This window comes from Rattus norvegicus, chromosome 2 (genome assembly GCF_036323735.1).
Source record: "Rattus norvegicus strain BN/NHsdMcwi chromosome 2, GRCr8, whole genome shotgun sequence".
NCBI classification, from domain to species: Eukaryota; Metazoa; Chordata; class Mammalia; order Rodentia; family Muridae; genus Rattus; species Rattus norvegicus.
In genome coordinates, this window is record NC_086020.1 from 226127164 (window position 1) to 226147310 (window position 20147).

Genomic DNA, 20147 nt, shown 5'->3' on the forward strand with positions numbered 1-20147 from the left:
CTATAAAGTGATCAGCAGCAATAATATTCGCTAATATTTCTTTCCACCCTGTAGTTCGATGACTCTGTATTAATGGGACTAATTGGCATGGTCCCAGACACTGAAAATGAACCAATGTCTTTTAGAGATTTCTATTATGATTAACGATGAGGATCTGAAAACTTGGCACAGATGTTATAAAACTGCTCAAGATAGCAGTATCCATGAATGAGCTCCTCTCTACAGCAGCTGCAGCGAGAGACGGAGCAGCAGAGACATGAAGACGAGAAGGAAGCAGATGGCTGCCTGGGTTTATGAGTGGAGAGATCATATCTTATCACCTAAAAATGCTGCAAAAACTCTCTAAAATATTTCACTTCAATGTTTTGCTCAGAGTTCAAAATGCCTATTACACAGATCAGAGTTCCAGGAGCCATGGGGTTGAGGCTGCAGCACAAATGCAAAGTAGTGTTTTCTGAGCTAGGGAAGAACACAGATTTGTTCAAACACAAGCTCAGCTTCTCTGCGTTTTACAGTGCAACTTAATGAAAAATAACAGTGAGAAAAAAAATGCCAATGCCATTTGGGAGACAGCCATAATAGCACTGTGTCAGAATAAACAGGACTGACAAAACAATGGCCGAGGGTCACAAAGGTCCAGGAAGCCCAGACTTGAGTAACAAATGGGATTGAATAAAATGAACCCAAAGGCTCTAAGTGCACTATCAAAGCCTCTCTCTCTCTCTCTCTCTCTCTCTCTCTCTCTCTCTCTCTCTCTCCTCTCTCTCTCTCTTTTTCTCTCTCTCCTCTCTCTCTCTCTTTCTCTCTCTCTCTCTCTCTCTCTCTCTCTCTGTGTTTGTGTGTGTGTGAGAGAGAGAGGAAGAGGGAGAGGGAGAGGGAGAGGGAGAGGGAGAGGGAGAGGGAGAGGGAGAGGGAGAGGGAGAGGGAGAGGGAGAGGGAGAGGGAGAGGGAGAGGGAGAGGGAGAGGAGGGTGCTGGGAAGAGGTTCTTTTCACTCAGTTAACCCTGGTACCATTCCTAAAACTATTTGGCTGTTATACATCAGGCACCGTGCTAAGGTATTTTACGTATCATTTCATCATGAAGTCATGATCATGCCTACTTTAAAAGCAAATAAACGGGGGCCCAGAGTTTAAGTGTTTTATCTAGTATACATGTATAAGAAAGAACAAAACTTCATTATGTCTTATATATGAAATTTACTTTAACAAAAGTGTCAGAATAGTAGTTATAAGGTTGTCTATGGGATCCTTCTCTCTTTAGTACTGTGGATTCTCCTCAGGTCATATATTTTGGTTTTTACCTCAAAACTCATTTCTGGGGCTCAAGAGATGTCTCTGTTAACTACAGAGCACACCACTCCTGACCATCAGTGATTTTTTTCTCCTTGTGGTCCATGTGCCAAACTACGAAACACTGCTGGCCAGTTTCCTTGACTGCTTTATCAGTCACTTTTCTACTGCTCGAAAGATGCGCCTTGTCTGAGACCCCTTTCTTTTTCTCCTTTTACTTCCTGCCTGCCACAACACACACTTCTTTACCACATTCCTCCCACTGTGATATTGTGTCTTACTACAGGTGTAAATTAATAGGGTGAAGGAAACCTGAACGACATTATTCTTCCTTCTCACCCTTGCCCTTGCTCTATCAGTCATATGCCTACAGGACCAACAAAGCATCATTAGAGTTGGTACACGGAGTTGCCTGTTTCTCCTCCCTAAGAGTCCAGGTTAATGCTATCAGTTCAGTTGTGTTTAGGTTCCAGGAGGCAGAGGGCAAGCTTCTATGATAACTCTAAGGAAACCAATTGCAAAACCAGCTTCCTGTTCCCATTTTTGTAGGAACTTTCCATAAATAAACCACATCACACCTGGATTATCGAAAAGCTTATCTCTTGTTTGTCTTGTAGAGAGAATATATTGTGTGTTGTATAGATGCATCACCTGTCAATTAAAAACCTACGGCCTGTAGACAAAGGTATAATATAAGGTGGGACATCCAGGAGACAGAAAGAATTCTGGGATAGAGCCAGGTCAGGAGATCTGCCCAGGAAGATGTGAGGAGACAGATGCATAGTGCCTGAACACAGGTAACCAGCCACATGGTAGATTGTAGATTAAAATAAATGGGCTATCTTAAGTTATTATTCTAGTCAGAGAAGAGTCTAGCTATATGACCAAGGTATTTGTATATTTTTTTTGTGTCTGAGTCTTATTTCTGGGAGTATGGGGCTGAGAGGAAGAACAGGGTCTAACTTTTACATTACCTGCTAACCTACACTAATAATTTCTAGATAATCATGAATGAATGAACCACTACTGCTGACTATACTGAATCAACTCTATGTTGGAGCAAGAAGTAAAGTGCTAGGATTGAGAGTAGAACATTGATTGAAAGATCACTCTGTCAAGCTGTCAAGTAATATGACGTCTTACCTACTCCTCCGTTGCTATGATAAAACCCTAAGGGAGAAAGCAACTTAAGCAAGGAGTTTGTTCGGGTTTACAGTTCCAGATGGATACAGACCGTCACAGTGGCAGGAGCAAAAAGATGGCTGGTCACATTGTGTCTGTACTCAGGAAGCAAAGTATGAACAGGAAGTGTGTTTGGGCCAAGGAGTCTCAAGACTGGTCTCCAGTGTCACCTCTTCAAATGAGGTCTCACCTCCAAAAGGTTCTACAATCTTCACAGCCAACATCACCTGCTATCCACCAAGTGTTCAAAGACATGAGGTTGTGGGTGATATTTCACATGCAAGTCAAAGTGTAAACCTTAATGAGAGACATGGCAAGCCTCTGCAGACTGAAGGGTTCCTTCCTCTGGAGCACATTGGTAGGGAATTTGTTCCAGAGATGGATTGTGTCTTCCCAGAAAGGGAGATCAGTCAAAGTGCATATGCATAGCCTCTTTAAGACTCTTTAAAACGTGGTAGGTTTTCCTTACATGGCTTGGCCACTTAGCCCACCCTCAAACACATGTGCCACGATATGCTAACATTTCCACAAATTATCCTGGGTCTTATAGTCCTACCCCAGGGTAGTCCACCAAGACAGTTTTGTGTCCTATTAGATACATAGGAGCTACTGGGTGCAGTCTCCATACATACTCTCTAGCCCCTTAAACCAGACCAGTTCTCTAAGAATCTGTTAAGGTCTAATGCAAAATGACATTGACAACTTTCCAAGGAAGTTTATCATTCTACTTTCTCTGTATATTTCCCAGAACTTCCTGAGAAATTGCCCATATCTTCTTGATTTATTTAAAGTCTTACATACAGAAAGGTTGTTTGACTTTAACGCCTACTCATTCCCTGAATAAGTTCTTAGAAAAAGAACTTCCAGAGGTCCTGAAGTGGCTCACGACCATCTGTAGTGGGATCTGGTGCCTTCTTCTAGTGTGTCTGAAGATGATTACAGTGTACTCATATAAATAAAAATTAATAAAAAATTAAAAAAGAAAAAAACAATATGAACAGGCACATTAGCAATGTTATTAAAGAATTCTGGATATGGGGGCACTGGGCTTGTCTGTTCAAAGGTGTTTTGGCTCTCCGAGTTATCAAGGCGATGTCCTCAGGAGGTGGTGAACTCAGGTGAGTTCAATTGTAATCATGAGACCATTCTTTCAACCAGAATCCAAGTTTTAATTCCCAGTTTTATAAACTGCTAGCTACAAGATAGAAGTCATTCCTCGGTAACCTACGAGCCTGCTAACGTCTAACTACCTCCCTAACGATAGCAATAAAGAATGGTGTTTTCCTATAGATGTCATACACAGGAGCCATTGCTCCTGACCCTGAAAGTTTCCGTACTTTAATTGCTTTCTGTAACACTACCAGTCTCCCGATCAAGGAGCCTTGTCTACCCAAGCCTCAATTCTGTTTGGCTACCCTGCTTTTATAGCCTCATTTATCTTGCTGACACCTTGATTCGCATAGATATTTCTTTATCTCCACTAAACACCTTGGGGGAGAGACATTGAGAATGTTCTAAGGCCAGAATGCATGGCCTTGAGCTCCACGGGTTCTTGCTTTGTGTAAGTTTAAAACCCCAGCTGCTGTGTGTATCTAAACTGCTTTTAAGAAAAACAGTCACAAACACATTCATATACACAAATTCATACCACATATACTTTGGCTAGGCACAGCTATCTGTCTCATCAACTTACATACCTATACACACACACACACACACACACACACACACACACACACACATACTGACATATGTGCATATATATACATTGGATGGAACAAAAGCCCACGTGCCAGCACAGAAAGAATTCACTCATTCTAGATGAAAAATAAGCTCTCACCTTTATTACATAGAGACATAAAAGGCTTCTACCTTTCTATTGCTAAGTGAAAGAAATTCAAGTCTGTAAGAATAAAGTCCTGTCCTTGTCAGTAAGAGGAAGTCCTGCTGCCAAGAAAGAACCTGTCCCCTGGTAGGAAGCAGCCTGGCTGCTGTCGCTGTTCTCTCTCTGCTCTCTCTGCAGATCCTTCTCCCTACGTTCTGCTCTGTCTGTCTGCTCTGTCTGCTCTGTCTGCTCTGTCTGCTCTGTCTTATTATCACCATTCCTGGTTCTTCTAGTTTAGGATCACATGGTATTTCAGATATCGTTTTTCAAAAGTTCACAGTGAATTCAAACATAAATTCAAATCATAAATTTAATAAGGAGTTACGAAACAGATGTTTTCATGTGTTTCCATTAACACTAGTAAGCTATCTAAACATTCATTATCTGCCACCAGCTCCACAGCTTCATTAAATGTTTGAAATGTTAGCACTGTTCTGTCAAGAGGCAAATCATCTGCCTTGGGTCCCATTAGCATTGAAGTTTTGTATAGATAAACTCAGTCGATCTTTTATCTTCCATTCTTTCACCTACAACAAATCATCCTTTCCCTTTATGACCTTTAGTTATCTGATAATGGTTTCACAGTTCACCTGAAAGGAATGCTTGATTGGAAATCCATTACAGACCCGCTTTCTATCTTAGTGCAATTAACTCATGGCACATGAAGACTTACAGAGTTCTAATTTCAGTTTTTATATTAAAGTGAGCCCAAAATCACTTGTATAAATCTAGGATTTCACAGGTCATTATTAATTTAAAAAATTATCCATTTGTCTATATAGCATCACTACAAGACAGAACATCTTCATTGATCTTCAGGAAATCTGCTCAATAGAGTGAGCTAATGACCAGGGATTATTATATTAATTTAATGATGACAGAAAAGGCATATCAGCTGCAAGAATCAATCCTAAGATGAAGTCTCTTCTGGGCCTTTCCTCTTAGAGCTCACCCATTGCAGTTCATGCAAAAATGGTAGGCCACCCTCAAGAAAGTCACTTTCTAGCCTTTATCCTATCCTAGATGGCTCTTAGCTATAAATCTCTAAGAATAACTTTGACAAGTGATAACTATAAATGAAAGCTACAAAATTGTTGGAGATTTTGTTGTTTGTTGATTGTTTGTTTGTTGTGGGATGTGTGTGTATATGCACACACATGCTCATGAATGTGCATATAGTAAATGTCTACTTGTGTGGTAGTTTGTATATATTTGCATAAACTATTGACCCTAACAAGCCAAGTTCAGCAGCCCATAATTGGCAAATGCATTTGATTATCTAAATTAATAGTGGAGAGCAGGAAGAAATTCAATATGGCCACAATGTGTTCCTGAGCAAGGTGTGGTCCCACCCATCATTGACCCATCATGGTTTCAGCTTAGATCTGTTCTATAAGGTGGTCTGATAAGTCATCTCTTGTCAGCATTTTATGAAATCTCTCCGCTTTCCAAAAGACAAGTTCCCTGTCTGACTGGATCAGATGTTAACGTCAAGCTTTTCCTTCTCCTAGCATAAAACTATTAAGAGACATTCTACTTTCCTGGGTGTATAGTTTCAAAAGTTCAGATAGCCAAAGTGAGGGGTACATGTGTTCCTTTAGAATTTCCACATTCCTTCCCAGATATGAGATTACATTATCAAACCTGTTTGCAAATGAATTCTCAAAGAAAATTAGCTATAATTCTTTGTAGTTTATGGAGATTTCATATGTAATTTAATTTAATTTATTGATATGGTAAAGAAATGTCTTCAGGCTGCTAGCATGCTTACCTGTGGCTTTCTAACTGTTAGATACTTAAGACATAATCTCCACGTTTTTGTTTCAAATAACGTCTGAGTTTTCAGTAAATTATATTAAATTTATATTCATAAAGTAGTTATTATGTTTGTTAAGAAAATACTTTTTTCTGAATTCAGAAATTTTGGAATGAGAAGACAGAAAGGAAATATTCAGTACGAAAAAAATAGAAAAATGCTATAGCTACAGGGATATACTTTGTCAACAAAAAAAATTTAAGGAAATGTTTCTAGATTAAAAAGTGATTTCTTGAGGTGGGCACTCCTGAGGCTGCAGAGCGGAAGAGACCACCAACACTGCTCACCCCTGCCCACATCCCTGGCCCAAGAGGAAACTGTATAAGGCCTCTGGGCTCCCGTGGGGGAGGGCCCAGGAGCGGCAGGACCCCTGCCTGAGACACCGCCGGAACCTGAAAGAAACAGACCAGATAAACAGTTCTCTGCACCCAAATCCCGTGGGAGGGAGAGCTAAACCTTCAGAGAGGCAGACAAGCCTGGGAAACCAGAAGAGATGCTCCCTGCACACACATCTCGGACGCCAGAGGAAAAAGCCAAAGACCATCTGGAACCCTGGTGCACTGAAGCTCCCGGAAGGGGCAGAACAGGTCTTCCTGGTTGCTGCCGCTGCAGAGAGCCCCTGGGCAGCGCCCCACGAGCGAACCTGAGCCTCGGGACCACAGGTAAGACCAAATTTTCTGCTGCAAGAAAGCTGCCTGGTGAACTCAAGACACAGGCCCACAGGAACAGCTGAAGACCTGTAGAGAGGAAAAACTACACGCCCGAAAGCAGAACACTCTGTCCCCATAACTGACTGAAAGAGAGGAAAACAGGTCTACAGCACTCCTGACACACAGGCTTATAGGACAGTCTAGCCACTGTCAGAAATAGCAGAACAAAGTAACAATAGAGATAATCTGATGGCGAGAGGCAAGCGCAGGAACACAAGCAACAGAAACCAAGACTACATGGCATCATCGGAGCGCAATTCTCCCACCAAAGCAAACACGGAATATCCAAACACACCAGAAAAGCAAGATCTAGTTTCAAAATCATATTTGATCATGATGCTGGAGGACTTCAAGAAAGACATGAAGAACTCCCTTAGAGAACAAGTAGAAGCCTACAGAGAGGAATCGCAAAAATGCCTGAAAGAATCGCAAAAATCCCTGAAAGAATTCCAGGAAAACATAAATAAACAAGTAGAAGCCCATAGAGAGGAGCACAAAAATCACTGAAAGAATTCCAGGAAAACACAATCAAACAGTTGAAGGAATTAAAAATGGAAATAGAAGCAATCAAGAAAGAACACATGGAAACAACCCTGGATATAGAAAACCAAAAGAAGAGACAAGGAGCTGTAGATACAAGCTTCACCAACAGAATACAAGAGATGGAAGAGAGAATCTCAGGAGCAGAAGATTCCATAGAAATCATTGACTCAACTGTCAAAGATAATGTAAAGCGGAAAAAGCTACTGGTCCAAAACATACAGGAAATCCAGGACTCAATGAGAAGATCAAACCAAAGGATAATAGGTATAGAAGAGAGTGAAGACTCCCAGCTCAAAGGACCAATAAATATCTTCAACAAAATCATAGAAGAAAACTTCCCTAACCTAAAAAAAGAGATACCCATAGGCATACAAGAAGCCTACAGAACTCCAAATAGATTGGACCAGAAAAGAAACACCTCCCGTCACATAATTGTCAAAACACCAAACGCACAAAATAAAGAAAGAATATTAAAATCAGTAAGGGAAAAAGGTCAAGTAACATATAAAGGGAGACCTATCAGAATCACACCAGACTTCTCGCCAGAAAGTATGAAGGCCAGAAGATCCTGGACTGATGTCATACAGACCCTAAGAGAACACAAATGCCAGCCCAGGTTACTGTATCCTGCAAAACTCTCAATTAACATTGATGGAGAAACCAAGATATTCCATGACAAAACCAAATTTACACAATATCTTTCCACAAATCCAGCACTACAAAGGATAATAAATGGTAAAGCCCAACATAAGGAGGCAAGCTATACCCTAGAAGAAGCAAGAAACTAATCGTCTTGGCAACAAAACAAAGAGAATGAAAGCACACAAACATAACCTCACATCCAAATATGAATATAAAGGGAAACAATAATCACTATTCCTTAATATCTCTCAATATCAATGGCCTCAACTCCCCAATAAAAAGACATAGATTAACAAACTGGATACGCAACGAGGACCCTGCATTCTGCTGCCTACAGGAAACACACCTCAGAGACAAAGACAGACACTACCTCAGAGTGAAAGGCTGGAAAACAACTTTCCAAGCAAATGGTCAGAAGAAGCAAGCTGGAGTAGCCATTCTAATATCAAATAAAATCAATTTCCAACTAAAAGTCATCAAAAAAGATAAGGAAGGACACTTCATATTCATCAAAGGAAAAATCCACCAAGATGAACTCTCAATCCTAAATATCTATGCCCCAAATACAAGGGCACCTACATACGTAAAAGAAACCTTACTAAAGCTCAAAACACACATTGCACCTCACACAATAATAGTGGGAGATTTCAACACCCCACTCTCATCAATGGACAGATCATGGAAACAGAAATTAAACAGTGATGTCGACAGACTAAGAGAAGTCATGAGCCAAATGGACTTAACGGATATTTATAGAACATTCTATCCTAAAGCAAAAGGATATACCTTCTTCTCAGCTCCTCATGGTACTTTCTCCAAAATAGACCATATAATTGGTCAAAAAACGGGCCTCAACAGGTACAGAAAGATAGAAATAATCCCATGCGTGCTATCGGACCACCACGGCCTAAAACTGGTCTTCAATAACAATAAGGGAAGAATGCCCACATATACGTGGAAATTGAACAATGCTCTACTCAATGATAACCTGGTCAAGGAAGAAATAAAGAAAGAAATTAAAAACTTTTTAGAATTTAATGAAAATGAAGATACAACATACTCAAACTTATGGGACACAATGAAAGCTGTGCTAAGAGGAAAACTCATAGCGCTGAGTGCCTGCAGAAAGAAACAGGAAAGAGCATATGTCAGCAGCTTGACAGCACACCTAAAAGCTCTAGAACAAAAAGAAGCAAATACACCCAGGAGGAGTAGAAGGCAGGAAATAATCAAACTCAGAGCTGAAATCAACCAAGTAGAAACAAAAAGGACCATAGAAAGAATCAACAGAACCAAAAGTTGGTTCTTTGAGAAAATCAACAAGATAGATAAACCCTTAGCCAGGCTAACGAGAGGACACAGAGAGTGCATCCAAATTAACAAAATCAGAAATGAAAAGGGAGACATAACTACAGATTCAGAGGAAATTCAAAAAATCATCAGATCTTACTATAAAAACCTATATTCAACAAAATTTGAAAATCTTCAGGAAATGTACAATTTCCTAGACAGATACCAGGTATCGAAGTTAAATCAGGAACAGATAAACCAGTTAAACAACCCCATAACTCCTAAGGAAATAGAAGAAGTCATTAAAGGTCTCCCAACCAAAAAGAGCCCAGGTCCAGACGGGTTTAGTGCAGAATTCTATCAAACCTTCATAGAAGACCTCATACCAATATTATCCAAACTATTCCACAAAATTGAAACAGATGGAGCCCTACCGAATTCTTTCTACGAAGCCACAATTACTCTTATACCTAAACCACACAAAGACACAACAAAGAAAGAGAACTTCAGACCAATTTCCCTTATGAATATCGACGCAAAAATACTCAGTAAAATTCTGGCAAACCGAATTCAAGAGCACATCAAAACAATCATCCACCATGATCAAGTAGGCTTCATCCCAGGCATGCAGGGATGGTTTAATATACGGAAAACCATCAACGTGATCCATTATATAAACAAACTGAAAGAACAGAACCACATGATCATTTCATTAGATGCTGAGAAAGCATTTGACAAAATTCAACACCCCTTCATGATAAAAGTCCTGGAAAGAATAGGAATTCAAGGCCCATACCTAAACATAGTAAAAGCCATATACAGCAAACCAGTTGCTAACATTAAACTAAATGGAGAGAAACTTGAAGCAATCCCACTAAAATCAGGAACTAGACAAGGCTGCCCACTCTCTCCCTACTTATTCAATATAGTTCTTGAAGTTCTAGCCAGAGCAATCAGGCAACAAAAGGAGATCAAGGGGATACAGATCGGAAAAGAAGAGGTCAAAATATCACTATTTGCAGATGATATGATAGTATATTTAAGTGATCCCAAAAGTTTCACCAGAGAACTACTAAAGCTGATAAACAACTTCAGCAAAGTGGCTGGGTATAACATTAACTCAAATAAATCAGTAGCCTTCCTCCACACAAAAGAGAAACAAGCCAAGAAAGAAATTAGGGAAACGACACCCTTCAAAATAGACCCAAATAATATAAAGTACCTCGGTGTGACTTTAACCAAGCAAGTAAAAGATCTGTACAATAAGAACTTCAAGACACTGAGGAAAGAAATTGAAGAAGACCTCAGAAGATGGAAAGATCTCCCATGCTCATGGATTGGCAGGATTAATATAGTAAAAATGGCCATTTTACCAAAAGCAATCTACAGATTCAATGCAATCCCCATCAAAATACCAATCCAATTCTTCAAAGAGTTAGACAGAACAATTTGCAAATTCATCTGGAATAACAAAAAACCCAGGATAGCTAAAGCTATCCTCAACAATAAAAGGACTTCAGGGGGAATCACTATCCCTGAACTCAAGCAGTATTACAGAGCAATAGTGATAAAAAACTGCATGGTATTGGTACAGAGACAGACAGATAGACCAATGGAATAGAATTGAAGACCCAGAAATGAACCCACACACCTATGGTCACTTGATTTTTGACAAAGGTGCCAAAACCATTCAATGGAAAAAAGATAGCATTTTCAGCAAATGGTGCTGGTTCAACTGGAGGGCAACATGTAGAAGAATGCAGATCGATCCATGCTTATCTCCCTGTACAAAGCTTAAGTCCAAGTGAATCAAGGACCTCCACATCAAACCAGACACACGCAAACTAATAGAAGAAAAACTAGGGAAGCATCTGGAACACATGGGCACTGGAAAAAATTTCCTGAACAAGACACCAATGGCTTATGCTCTAAGATCAAGAATCGACAAATGGGATCTCATAAAACTGCAAAGCTTCTGTAAGGCAAAGGACACTGTGGTTAGGACAAAACGGCAACCAACAGATTGGGAAAAAATCTTTACCAATCCTACAACAGATAGAGGCGTTATATCCAAAATATACAAAGAACTCAAGAAGTTAGACCGCAGGGAAACAAATAACCCTATTGAAAATGGGGTTCAGAGCTAAACAAAGAATTCACAGCTGAGGAATGCCGAATGGCTGAGAAACACCTAAAGAAATGTTCAACATCTTTAGTCATAAGGGAAATGCAAATCAAAACAACCCTGAGATTTCACCTCACACCAGTGAGAATGGCTAAGATCAAAAACTCAGGTGACAGCAGATGCTGGCGAGGATGTGGAGAAAGAGGAACACTCCTCCATTGTTGGTGGGATTGCAGACTGGTAAAACCATTCTGGAAATCAGTCTGGAGGCTCCTCAGAAAATTGGACATTGAACTGCCTGAGGATCCAGCTATACCTCTCTTGGGCATATACCCAAAAGACGCCTCAACATATAAAAGAGACACGTGCTCCACTATGTTCATAGCAGCCTTATTTATAATAGCCAGAAGCTGGAAAGAACCCAGATGCCCTTCAACAGAGGAATGGATACAGAAAATGTGATACATCTACACAATGGAATATTACTCAGCTATCAAAAACAATGAGTTTATGAAATTCGTAGGCAAATGGTTGGAACTGGAAAATATCATCCTGAGTGAGCTAACCCAATCACAGAAAGACATACATGGTATGCACTCATTGATAAGTGGCTATTAGCCCAAATGCTTGAATTACCCTAGATCCCTAGAACAAACGAAACTCAAGACGGATGATCAAAATGTGAATGCTTCACTCCTTCTTTAAATGAGGAAAAAGAATACCCTTGGCAGGGAAGGGAGAGGCAAAGATTAAAACAGAGACTGAAGGAACACCCATTCAGAGCCTGCCCCACATGTGGCCCATACATATACAGCCACCCAATTAGACAAGATGGATGAAGCAAAGAAGTGCAGACCGACAGGAGCCGGAAGTAGATCTCTCCTGAGAGACACAGCCAGAATACAGCAAATACAGAGGCGAATGCCAGCAACAAACCACTGAACTGAGAATAGGTCCCCTATTGAAGGAATCAGAGAAAGAACTGGAAGAGCTTGAAGGGGCTCGAGACCCCATATGTACAACAATGCCAAGCAACCAGAGCTTCCAGGGACTAAGCCACTACCTAAAGACTATACATGGACTGACCCTGGACTCTGACCTCATAGGTAGCAATGAATATCCTAGTAAGAGCACCAGTGGAAGGGGAAGCCCTGGGTCCTGCTAAGACTGAACCCCCAGTGAACTAGTCTATGGGGGGAGGGCGGCAATGGGGGGAGGGTTGGGCGGGGAACACCCATAAGGAAGGGGAGGGGGGAGGGGGATGTTTGCCCGGAAACCGGGAAAGGGAATAACACTCGAAATGTATATAAGAAATACTCAAGTTAATAAAAAAAAAGTGATTTCTTTATTAACTATTTCATTACAACTTGTAAAGCTCTTCTATTTTCATTAAATAATGACTCTTCCTGAAATTAAAGTAACTTGGATCCATCTTGTATTTTGAGGTTCTTCCTTTCTCAAACTACTGACACTAGTAATAGCTGAGCATAAGAGAGATTTCCTGGTCACCTTTTAATCAACCATATATGCTATCTTCCTAGCTATCCCTAGCAATGGCTGACTTCAGGGTAAAAATTAAAAATTAAATTTCAGTACTTTCCCTTCCTTTCCTTCGACCTGTTACTACCCCATCTAAAGCAGACCACAGGTCTAGACCACTCACTACTCCTCCCCAGGTTCTTTCCAAACAAAGGCAGAATGTCTTTGAATCACTCAACCCTTTGTGCTTCTCTCTTTGCCAACCTTGCCAAACAGTAAGAGTGTTGACATAAAAATAGTTACAAATTGGACATAGATAAGAGCCAACACAGGAGATTAAATTGAGGAAGGACAGAAAAGCAGCAGAAACAATTAAGGTATACCCTAGGGAACAAAACAGAGAGCTCACACTGCAGGGCTTAGATAAAGTGTCTTGCCAATTGAGGATCAGTAGTTCCAGCACAATTAATAACATTTGCTGTGAAAACTCCTTTTGTAAAAGATACTTTAATTATTTACCTTCTTAAATTTAATCTTGACCATTTTCTATGACTGCACAATGTCTCTTGATCCTATCTATGCCCAGCTTCCTCTCACACTCCCTGTAATCCCCTAACGTGTGCCCTGCCCACCTTCAGGTCCTCTCCCTTTGTTGTTCCTTCTATTGTTGTTGTTGGTTGTTTGTTGCTTTGTTTTGTTTTGTTTTTGTAACCCACTGCATTCAAGTCAGGCAGGAGACAGTAATGTTGAATGATCTTGCTGGTCTGCTCTTATGCAGTTCTTGTGCAGGCAAGATGGCTGATGTAAAGTTCACAAGTGCAACAGCCACATCATGTCCAGAAGACAGCACTTCATGGCACTTGTCTCCATTCTCTAGCCAATGCACTCTTTCTGTTCCCTCTTTCACAACTATGCATGACTCTTAGTGAGGGGCTCTACATGTCTGACTTGGGACTAAGCAATGAACAGTCCCTTATTCTCAGCACTTTGACCAATTACAAATTGCAGTATTAACTGCAGTCCCTGGCAAAAAGACATTACACTGGCCAGAGCTGAGAACAACACTAATCCGTGAGTAATAGTTTTTTAGTAATATTTAGAAGGCAATTTGATTCTATGTCCATTTAGAAAAAAAAAGTAGTGGATTACAAAAGACCTATGGCTTCACCACCCATAAGCTTTTAGCCAAATTTACAGTAATGGGCATGAATTACCTCCTGAGGAATAGGCCTCTAATTCAATCAGAAATCAACTGCTTACCTCATAACAGCCATGCCAATATTGCAGCAGTGAGCATAAACACCTTGCCAGGTGCATGGGCATTGTAGCATTCAGGATTCAGTAACAGGTAACACCACTGACAGCTTTTCTCCCCCAGTGGCATACACAGTAGAACCTTCAGACAGAATAAAAGCTAATCAACAGGCAAGACTGGAAGGGAATTCCTGCTCTCCTTGGAGACTCAGTTGTGTCTTGGGATGTTTTGATGGAAACTGCCTAGAAAAAGGGCATGTGATATTTCACTACACCAGAGGCTTGAGAGGATAAGTGATGTTTGGAAAGGGCATAAGAATAATCCAACAGACAGTGGACAACTGTGGCATTGGTCTGCTTTTCTCCTCTTTGCTGGCGTTCATTGCGCTTCACTGATGCTGGTCTTCACTGGTGATGCTGTGGTATTGGTTCACCTTGCCTTCTTCACTGACTTTGTGGAGAGACACGCACCAAAGGACTCACAATGTTCAAGTGGCTTCTTGCTGCTTCCATGGACTCAGGCTGTTTGGCAGAGCCTTGAAGTTGTTTCCGGGTTGAGCTACCATTGCTGACTCATGAATGGAGTTTGTGAGTGGATTGAACTTCTGCTGATGACTCATGTGAACTGAACCTCTGATGTCCTGACAACAAAGATTGGAATTACCCCAATGAGCTAATTCTAAACAGATCCACATCCTCCTTTGCTATCTTCTCCTTTCCACTACCTCTGGTGGGCGGTGGGTTAGAAGGGAGGATAAAGCATTTAAGAACTCTTAGTAAAGTGGGTTTTGAACAATCTAAGCCTACAGAAGACATTTCAGATCAGCTCCAACCTGATCTCTCTATTTCCCTCAACCAAAGTTCATTGTCTTTAACAACGTGGTATTATCATCTAGTTCTGGAGGGCCACCAAGAGCAGTGGCAGCCTGTGTTGTTTTCTAACAACCCATAGGGGGGTCTCCCATACCCATCATTACAATTTTTACTTAATGGCTCACTTTTGGGGGGAAAAATTCTACCATGCAGAGTCCTGTGTTGAAAATCTTTTTTTCCACCAAATATTTTACTTAGTATACAAAGTAATAGAGTTCCACAGGGTGGGTAGATATAGAAAGACAGACAGACAGACAGATTCTCAGTTTTTGGTTAACTAGCACCCACCCCATACTCTGCCCTATCCTCCTGCCTCCGTCTCTGTCCCTAGCATTCCCACTCCCCTACATATGTTGGCATGTGTTTTATTATCTCCTCCCCCTTATGGCTTCTTTCCTTTCAACCCTTCAGGCTTTCTTCCTCTCGTCTTCTCTTAGACCCTTTCTTTCTAGGTTTCTGACCTCTACAGACACTCTAGTTCAAACACACAAATCTAAAAATGAGATGCTAGGATCAGCATATGAGAGAGAATATGTCAGTTTTGTCTTGCTAGGCCAGGGTATTCTCCCTTAATATACTGCTTTTCAGATCTATCCCTTACTTACACATTTTATTTTTTATAGTTCAGTGAAATTTCACTTTTCCTATGTTCTCCACTTTCCTTACCCACTCATCGCTTGATGGAAATCGAGGCTGATACCGTTTTCTGGATGTTATAAATAAAGCAACAAAGGAGAGGAATGTGAAGATATCTCCTGAGAGGAAAGCATGGTGCCATGAGTACATGCAGTATCATTAATATGTGCAGTATCATGAGGATGTGCAGTGCCATGAGCATGCAGTGTCACGAGGATATGCACACAAGTATATGACTGCTATGTGTCATTCTATTTCTAACTTGTTGTGAAACCTCCGTTCTGGTTCCTAGAGTGGATACGCAAGCTACACTTCCTCCGACGGTGGAAATTGTTTCCCTTTCCCACCTCATTGGCAACATGAGTTGTCATTTGTTTCCTAGTGATAACCATTCTGACCAAGGTTAAGAACCATTTTCAAGTAAAAATATTAAAATTTGAATAAACCATGGTAAGATCTAAGTTACATAACCTCCAGCATGGCCTTCCTTCTGTGGAAGGGGGAAAGCTATGCCTGTTGAATCAGAGCAAGAAAGCAGCGTGTTCAGCAACAGAAGTCAGGAAGTGGCTGCATGGTGGAGGAAGGGCAGGGTTCTTCAGAGGAATAGGCAGATAACCCAGAGTTTCAGAAAAAAACATGTTTTGACTTTGGCCAGTATCAAAAGAAGAAAAAACTACACATTTTTTGGTTAGAATTTATAGACTTGTCAGTTGTGCATAAGGTAAGTTCTGTAAATAGCTGTGTCATGGGGTGGCATGGATTGGTAAGAATAACTACATTATCTCTTTAAGGGTCAATTATTCTTCTCATCTTTTAGCAGGACATAAAGTGAGTCAGCCTTCCAAGAGAGAGCTCTCTTAGCCAAGTGGTTGACAGGCCCAGCTAGATCAATCTTTAGGGAAAAGACAATAATAAGTAATATTCTAATTTTGAGTGCAGATCAAAATGGCATGTATTTCCCCAGAACCAGGGATAAAACTTGGATTCTATTCTTTTGACCTTGATGGACCTCAGTAAACTCGTAACATAACATTTCATGGTATTGTAAGTCTTAAGAAGGGGCAGCTGTGATGTCCAAAAAAGCAGAAGTGGGGTCCAAAGCCAGCCGTGAGAGAGGAGTTCATCCTCAATGGCCTTAAGACTATCGTAATTCATATAGAAGCACAAAAGACCCCAAATAGCTGAATCTATTCTAACTAGAAAGAATAATACTGGATGTTTCACAATTACTTGCTGGGCTGTGTGTCTGCCAGGAGCACTGCACGCTGCTCAGGGGAGGCAGAACACAGTCTGAAATGTGTTTTTTCAGGTGGAAAACATCTGGGTCTGCGATGATTGCTGTGATTCCTTGGCTCCTGTGTTCTCAGGAGTTGCTAGAGTCCCTGTGGGAGTTGGGAGTGCTTGGGTCCAGACTTCCCCTCAGAGAGTCTGTATACCATGTAGGAATGGGAAGGCAGAGCTCAGGTCAGGGGATGGAACCCAGTTTTGTTCTGAATGAGTACAGAGGGTCTAGGAAAGAGAAGACCTCCAGGAGATTTATGGCCAATTCTTTGTCACACTGCCCTCCTCCCTACTCTCCCCCTACCCCATTAGTGATCCTTGATGAAAACCTGGTCTTTCCTTGTTCAAACTGTCATACTTAATAGCAAATATAAATGCATACACTTTACTCCAGGTGAACCAGGGATTAAATACCATTTGCAGGAAGTAATGCTCAGGAAGGGAAGCTCATTGGCTGAACTCTAGCTAGATGCCTCAATAGCATGGAGAAATGCAGGCTTTTATGCTAGAAACCTTAATCCTCTCGATTGCCATGGTCCTCTCCGTGTGGTGTTGTGGTTACATGGGGTTTGGGCTCACGCAATTATACTAGTTCTTCTACCTGGTGGCACAGTCCACTCGCCCCACAATTAGTGATACGAGTACAAAACAGACATGGAGACCAATGCAATAGAATAGAGGATCCAGCAATAAACCCACATAGATACAGCTACCTGTGTCAAAAACACACACATTGGACTAAAGCCCCTGGAAAACTGAACAATCTGTATACCAAAGAATTAAATTAAAGCCATATTTTCACCCTGCATGAAATCAATTCAAAATTAATCAAAGATTTAGACATAAAAGTATGAACCACTGAAACATCTTTAGGAAGGAGCCAAAATAGACACGTGGGCAAAAGCTTTCTGGAGAGGAATCTAATAACACAAGAAATAACCCAAAGAACTGGCAAGTGGGACTCCATAATACCATAAACCTTCTTCACAGTACAGTAAACTATTGACATAGTGAAGAGGCAGCCTAAACATTGGAGACAATCTTTAACAGCTATCCTTCAGAAAGGAGGTTTAATATCTTGAATACAAAAAAGGAGTTTAAGAAAATCAAACACAAACAATAAATCTTCAACAAACAATGAGCTAGTTCTCCAAATAGTTCTTGAAGGAAGCACAGTGTTCATTGTTTCATAAAAAAGGTGGTCATCCCGTTGAAGGAATCAGAGAAAGAACTGGAAGAGCTTGAAGGGGCTCGAGACCCCATATGTACAACAATGCCAAGCAACCAGAGCTTCCAGGGACTAAGCCACTACCTAAAGACTATACATGGACTGACCCTGGACTCTGACCTCATAGGTAGCAATGAATATCCTAGTAAGAGCACCAGTGGAAGGGGAAGCCCTGGGTCCTGTTAAGACTGAACCCCCAGTGATCTAGATTGTTGGGAGGAGGGTGGCAATTGGGGGGAGGATGGGGAGGGGAACAGCCATAAAGAAGGGGAGGGGGAGGGATTAGGGGGATGTTTGCCCAGAAACTGGGAAAGAGAATAACACTCGAAATGTATATAAGAAATACTCAAGTTAATAAAAAAAAAAAAAAAGGTGGTCATTCTTACCCATCAAGGAAACATAAAATAAACCTTCTCTGAGATTCTGCAGTGTCACAGTCAAAACGGATGACATCATGCAAACAGAGGACGAACCAGTGAGATGGCCCAGTGGGTAAAGGACTTGTGGTCAAGCCTGATGACACTTGGAGATGAAATCTCCAGTGCATAGATCCTGGGTACTATTTCTGTGGTATAAGACCCTACTGGCTCTGAACCTGCCCAGTGAAGAGCAGCTACCTTTAATGAACTCATAAGAGATCCTCCTGCCTCATGACACCCAGCGCTATGCAGAGACCGTCTTAAAACAACCACCACCACAACAAAAAACAAACCTGGCTAGCTCATTTGGTAAATCATAGGGTTCTTGTTAACTTCTTGATTGCCATTTTTCCATTCTCTGCCTCTGCTTATTACTCACACTGCCCTGGTCTATTACTCTGAACACACAAGTGGTCCACTTTAGCGTCTGTTTCAAACACTTGACATTTTCAGACTGAAATAACCCTCCGACTAATCCCTTCCCTGGGCTCTCTGGCAGATGTAAGAGTAATCTTTGAAAAACACTTCGTTAATTATGCTAATCTCTCGATAAAGAAAATAGAGACCCTAGCCAGCAAGAATCACCACAGTGGGCTTTCTGTGTTGGAGCCTTGGTTTCCCCTGCTGACCAACTATAAACTCTTTTACCTGCAAACTCTTCTAAGAACTAACTGAGACCATCCATGAGCGTTACTACTCAGACTGACAGGTCTGTCACACTAATAATTATCATTATAGATTGAAATAAGAGCTGGGCATAGCTCTCTTTTTATCTTATTTCCTATGTGATACTTCAGTCATTTAGAGCCATCTGCCTTCCCTGAGATTAAACTATAGAACATATATGTAAACTAGAGGAATAATCATTCTTCAATGTTTGTATTTATTTAACAATTTTCCATACAATGTATCTGATCATGTTCTTCCCCACCACCACCTCTTCAAACAATATAATTATCTGATCATATCCTTTCCCTTCCCCAACCTCCCCAAATCCCCCTCTACCCACTGAACCAATACTTTTCCTTTTGACATCACCCACACCTCTGCACAGGTCCCATGGGCAGGAGTAGCAGCAGACACAGACAGACTTTGTTGTTCAGTCTTTATTCTTGTTGCTCTTTACTTAGATTGGGATAGTGAAGTCATTTCAAACCAGAAAACAATGGTCCTAACTGGCAGGAACCAAGATGGTTGAGGGAGGAAAAGATCTGAGGGTCACAAAGGAAGATCCAGAAAGAAGAGGAGCAGAGCTCACAGGACACAGAGCCAAAGTCAAACAAAGGAAACCTGAGGGTTCTACTCAGGCAGGGACAGGTGAGAATTAGCCAGACAAAGGAGGACAGAGAGATTAATGAGTCCAGAATTGGTGGGTTATTCATGGAGCCTGAAATGGATAATAATAATAATATAATAATAATAATAATAATAATAATAATAATAATAATAATAATAAACCCTTATGACTCTAAAAAAAGTGGAATTGCATCAAA

General features: G+C 40.9%; 1 pseudogene; it reads left to right on the plus strand.

Annotated features, from left to right (window-relative positions):
- The first annotated feature begins 3565 nt into the window (after positions 1 to 3565).
- LOC134485806 (uncharacterized) overlaps positions 3566 to 20147 on the plus strand; it is an 80424-nt pseudogene continuing 63842 nt past the window's right edge.